The sequence below is a fragment of the Gobio gobio genome (assembly GCF_949357685.1).
Source record: "Gobio gobio genome assembly, chromosome: 3".
Classification (NCBI taxonomy): Eukaryota; Metazoa; Chordata; class Actinopteri; order Cypriniformes; family Gobionidae; genus Gobio; species Gobio gobio.
In genome coordinates this window covers 59,258,088-59,264,087 of record NC_137099.1, presented here as the reverse complement: position 1 = coordinate 59,264,087, position 6,000 = coordinate 59,258,088, and positions in this window count along the sequence as shown.

The window sequence follows — 6,000 nt, the reverse complement described above, 5'->3', positions numbered from 1 at the left end:
GATTTATTGGTTTTTGAGTGCTTTAAGAGTAAAGAAAAATGTTTTTTGAAGAAGGTGAGATCGGCTATAGTAAGATCTATATCAGGATTAAATTATAAGGATTTGCATGTGAATTCCCCGCACCTTAAAAACCCATAAAAGGCTGCAAGAAAAACTGCCTCTAGGAGTGTGTTGGTATAAAGATCGAAAACACCCTTTTTTAGACAGAGAAGCAATTTGTGCAAAAGAGGTAGAGTAATGGGTAACCGTTTGTCTTTGGTTGCAGGAGAAGTCTTCACGATACCGTTCAATAGCAGATGAATAGCGGGATGTTTGAAGAGGCTTGGTGCGTTTGGGTCCATGCAATGAAGATGGAACTGAATGCCTGCCAGTGTAGCTTTGATGGAAGGGGGTTGTAATTTGCGGGAATTAACACAGTAGACCATGAAAGCGGCTAGCACTTTGAAATTTATTGGAAAAGGGGAGAATGCGAAGGCGGGAATTTAGCCATTCCCTTTCTCATGAGTTATTTTGCTTCCGCCAGATATGAGGCGAGGCTATTCAATATCGAATCGTTAGGCAAAAAGGAGGGCATGGAGCGCTGAAAGGAAGGGCGTCTGGGCAGAGGGAGCGAAATTCCAGGAATTTAAAACGGGAAAGAGCGTCAGCTTTGTTATTGTAAAAACCTGGAATAAATGTGGCTTTAAGAATGACATTCTTTGTGATACTAATCCAGATAAGGCGTCTGATTAAACGATTTATAAAAGGAATAGGAATGGCTTTTTTTGATTATTTCTACTGCAGCTTGGTTATCACACAGAACGGTTATCTTTTTCCTAGACCAGTCGTTTCCCCAGAGTAGACATGATATGATAATGGGGTAGATTTCGAATAGCGCGGTAGATTTAATATCTGATATAAGGTTAATGATCTCAGACGGCCAGCGCGAACCACTTGTTCCCGAACATCCCCCCGAAACCTGTGGATGGAGTGGCATCTGTAAAAAAATTGGAGGGAGCTGGAAGTTTCAAAAGTGTTGTTGTAAAAGAAAGATATTCTGTTCCATTTATTTAGTAGGTGGGTCCAGAAACGTAATTCGGAAAGACATCCTTTGTCTAACGTGATTAGATCGTGTAGATTGTCAACTGTTTTTGACAAATCTAAGAGTCTGGATATGAAAGCACGGCCGTGAGGAATAATTCGCATAGCGAAATTAAAGTGACCTAATAAAGACAGCATACACAGTAAAATCCCCAGTGTTAAATTAACACTGCTCAGAGCACATATGGTCCCACTCTACAGAGTGTTAAAGTAACACTGAAGCAGTGTTAAAGTTAATGAGATAATTAAGAGATTAATTAAGTGATGATTGACCATTAGTGATGAACACCTGATGATAATGAGCAGAATCACTGAAGAAAAGAGAAAAAAGAAAAACACAAGAACTACGAATGACTATAAAAAAGACATTAAATCTCTGAGGATCTCAGCAGAGGAGGATTAAACAACTCCACAAACGCCAATTTGCTGTGAACACGCGAATGGATTCAAAATGTTCAAGCGTCTCACTAGACGCGATAGACACGATTTTGACGCTCTATTCGCGTTTGGTGTGAACGTAGCATAACGGTTTAGGAGTTATGAGCCATTTTGTACTTTTGCTCGCTGTAGCACCCCCGTCAGGCTGATCGTGGCGTGCCTCGGTGACGCTGGTAGTTGGTGTGAGTACTTACAGCCCTGAAAGTTTCAAGTCTCTGCGGCTTACGGTTTGGTCAGTTTTAGATGGAGAATTATGCATCATGGGAAATGTAGCCATTACAATAGGGTTTCAGCCCTTTGGGCTTTGTGAGACAACGGGTCTTTGCAAAAAAATTACTCAATTAAAAAATTATGGCAATGCTCGCAGAGATGTAAAAGTGTAAAAGTGATGTTTATTTTACAGTACTCGAGAAGTGAAAACAGACCCAACGCTATATACAAAAGTAACAAAACTGTACAAAAGAACAAAGAAAAAAAAAAAAAAAAAAAAAAAAACATATATATATATATATATATATATATATATATATATATATATATATATATATATATATATATATATATATATATATATGCTTAAACCAGCATTTCCAGGCCCATCTTAAGTTTGCCAATTACCATTTGGATGATCCAGAGGAGTCATGGGAGAAAGTCATGTGGTCAGATGACAGATGAGACCAAAATATAACTTTTTGGTCATAATTCCACTAAGCGTGTTTGGAGGAAGAAGAATGATGAGTACAATCCCAAGAAAACCATCCCTACTGTGAAGCATGGGGGTGGTAGCATCATGCTTTGGGGGTGTTTTTCTGCACATGGGACAGGGCGACTGCACTGTATTAAGGAGAGGATGACCAGGGCCATGTATTGCGAGATTTTGGGAAACAATGGATATGTATGCTTGTATGATGACCAAACCAGCATGCTACCGGCGTGCATGTGCACCCGCCCGCCACAGCAGGAACGGAGGATGAGGTAAGCAGGGGATGATTGTGTGTGTGTGTGTGTGTGTGTGTGTGTGTGTGTGTGTGTGTGTGTGTGTGTGTGTCGACCAACGGGCATAGGGACAGGTAACTCTGTCACATCACCTCCCCCCTCTCCAGGCCGCGAACTGACCGGATTCCGGGACAGGTAGTCGGCAATCCTGTTCTGGACCCCAGGTCGATGTCTGACCTTGAATTGGTATGGTTGTAGGGAAAGGTACCACCTAGTCGCCCGAGAGTTGTGGTCCTTCATGGTATGGATCCATGTCAGAGCTCGGTGGTCAGTCTCTAAGGTGAATTCCCTTCCCAGCAGGTAATACTGGAGGCTCTCCAATGCCCACTTGATCGCCAACCCTTCTTTCTCCACGGTAGAGTATCTGCTCTCTCGGGGTAACAGTTTCCTGCTCAGGAACTCTATGGGCCTTTCTTCACCCATCTCGCCTTGGGCCAGGACTGCTCCAATCCCCACATCCGAAGCATCTACTTCAGGGGTGTCCAAAGTTGATCCTGGAGGGCCACTGTCCTGAAGAGTTTAGATCCAACTTGCCTCAACAAACCTGTCTGGAAGTTTCTAGTATGCCTAATAAAGACCTTGATTAGCTTGTTCAGGTGTGTTTAATTGGGGTTGAAGCTAAACTCTGCAGGACTGTGGCCCTCCAGGAGCAGGATTGGACACCCCTGGTCTACTTGGACAGTGAACGCCTTTTTGAAGTCTGGACTTAGGAGGACAGGGCCTGAACACATATGCCTCTTCAAGGTGGTGAAGGCCAGCTCACAATCCTCAGTACAGACTATCGGGTTCTTCACACTCTTGCAGAGCAGGTTGGTCAATGGGACGGCAGTGGTTGAGAAATTGGGAATGAACCGTTGATACCATCCCACCAGTCCAAAAAAGGATCGGACCTCCTTCTTTGTCCGTGGTCTTGGGCTACAACGGACGGCTTTTACCTTGTCCACCTGTGGCTTCAACTCACCGTTTCCCAGATGGTACCCCAGGTAATTTGTCTCCGCCTTCGCCCACTTACACTTTGCCACATTCAGGGATAGACCAGCCTCCTGGATCTTGGTCAGAGTGTCTCTGAGGTGCCGAAGATGATCCTCCCAGGTTGCACTGTAGATGACCACATCATCCAGATATGCAACCAACCATTCTTTGCAGCCTCTGAGGACTTGATCCATGAGCTCCTGGAATGTTGCGGGGGCCCCATGCAGCCCGAAAGGTAGGACAGTAAAGTGCTATAGCCCTAGTGGGGTCCGAAACGCTGTGTAGGGTATGGACGCCTCCTCCAGAGGGACTTGCCAGTAGCCTTTACATAGGTCCAGAGTTGTGATGTACCTGGCTTGACCAATCCGCTCCAGCAGATCATCGATGCGTGGCATGGGGTAGGCATCAAACCTTGACTGGGCGTTCAGTTTTCGAAAGTGAATGCAGATACGTAACGTACCATCTTTCTTTGGGACAATCACAATGGGGCTGCTCCACTCGCTCTTCGAGGGTTCAATCACTCCCAAATCTAGCATTGTCCCAATCTCAGCTTGCAGCGGTGCCACTAGCCTCTCAGGAACGCGGTATGGTCGCTGTCGTGAAGGTGTCTGGTTGAGCAGGTGGATGTGGTGTTGTACCAAGCTGGTCCGTCCAGGCCTCTGATGGAACAACGAGGGATATCGGCTCAGAAGGAGGTGCAGCTCAGCCTGTTTGCCCTCTCCCAGATGACGGAGGTCAACTTCTGCTGGCTCTCTCACGTTCGGCTCTGGTTATTACACCTTACGAATCAGCAATGCAGTCTCTGGTTTGCTGGGTGCCTCTTTCCACTCCTTCAGTAGGTTGATGTGGTAGGTCGTCACCGTCTTACCCTTGTCTGGGTGATGATCTTCATACGTTACTGGTCCCACTCTATAGATGACACTGTATGGGCTTATCTATTTCATTAACAGCTTGTTTGCCGATGTGGGAAGCAGTAACAGTACCTTCTTACAGGTTGGAGCTCTCAGGACTTGGCATGTTGGTCGTACCAGGTCTTCTGTGCTTTTTGTGCATGTCAGAGGTTCTTTTGGGCCTTCTCCCTGTAGCTCTCCAGGCGGTCTCTCATTTCAAGGACGTACTGAACTATGCCCTTCTCCGACTTCTTCCCATCTCCAGATGAAGCGGCCTCCCACCCTTTCCGTAGGAGATCCAGAGGTCCTTGTACCCGCCAGCCATACAGTAGCTCAAATGGAGAGAAGCCCGTCAATGCTTGAGGTACCTCCCAGTAGGCAAACAGCAAGAATGCCATCCATTTATCCCAGTCCTTTCCAGTGTCCGACACGAACTTGCGAAGCATGTTCTTGAGCATTTGGTGAAAGCGCTCCACCAGTCCATCAGTCTGTGGGTGGTATGGACTTGTCTTTAAGGTGGTGATGGGTAACTGCCGGTGCAGCAACTTCCTCAGCCTTGACGTGAAGTTAGTCCCCTGGTCTGTGAGGATCTCCTCAGGTATCCCCACCCTGGAGAACAACTGGACGAGGGCATTGATGATTTTTGGGGTTGTGATGGAACGAAGAGGGAATGCCTCCGGATACCTTGTCGCGTAGTCACTGATGACCAGGATATACTGATGCCCCGCACTGCTCCTTTCCAGTGGCCCCACAATGTTCATGGCAATGCGCTGAAAGGGGACAGATATGACAGGCAAAGTGTGTAAGGGTGCCCTATCCCGTTGGCGCACAGCACTGGTCTTTTGGCATGTGGTGCGGTATGTTTAAACATCAGTATACATGGAAGGCCAAACAAATCGTGAGCTAATGCGTGCAACCCCTAATAAACTCAAAAGCTCGAAGTCAGCTTGACGATAACAAATAATAGTATTGTAACAAATACTTGGTTTATTTGTGTGTGTGTATATATGTGAGATGGTGGTCCAGTGGGTTAAACCACGGAACTGATATGCAGAAGGTTGCTGGTTCGATCCCAGTGGTCACCAACAGTGTGTCCTTGAGCAATTTAGGGAAAATAAGGGACACTGTAAGTCGCTTTGGATAAAAGCGTCTGCCAAATGCATTAACTTCTTAACCCGCACCGGTTCGTGGACGGGGGGGTTGACGGAAGTGGGGGGGTGTGTACTTTTATTTACTTTTGTTTTATACAAAATATTCAATCAACTATCACAAACTATGCATCATTTGAAAGCTAAAACACTCAAGATTCATGTTCTGAACTTGTTTTTGCAATAAATACACCAGAGAGGAAAGGGTTAAATGAAACCCTAAAGGACCGGCCATGTAAACATTAGAAAAATATCAGCGTTACTCATCTTTCATCTCCTGTCGTTCAGATCAGATCGGACGAATCCAATAAACACCCGCATACATCTCTGTGTAAGAGTCCATTCTTCAAAATGCATCCCACTTTTTAATCCAAAACAACGAAAAAATAGGGAAAAAACTAAAAATCCTCCGTTGTTTGCAAGAGAGTTTTGAGTTAGCGTGATCAATCATGTCCATTTTCAATGAAATATCGATT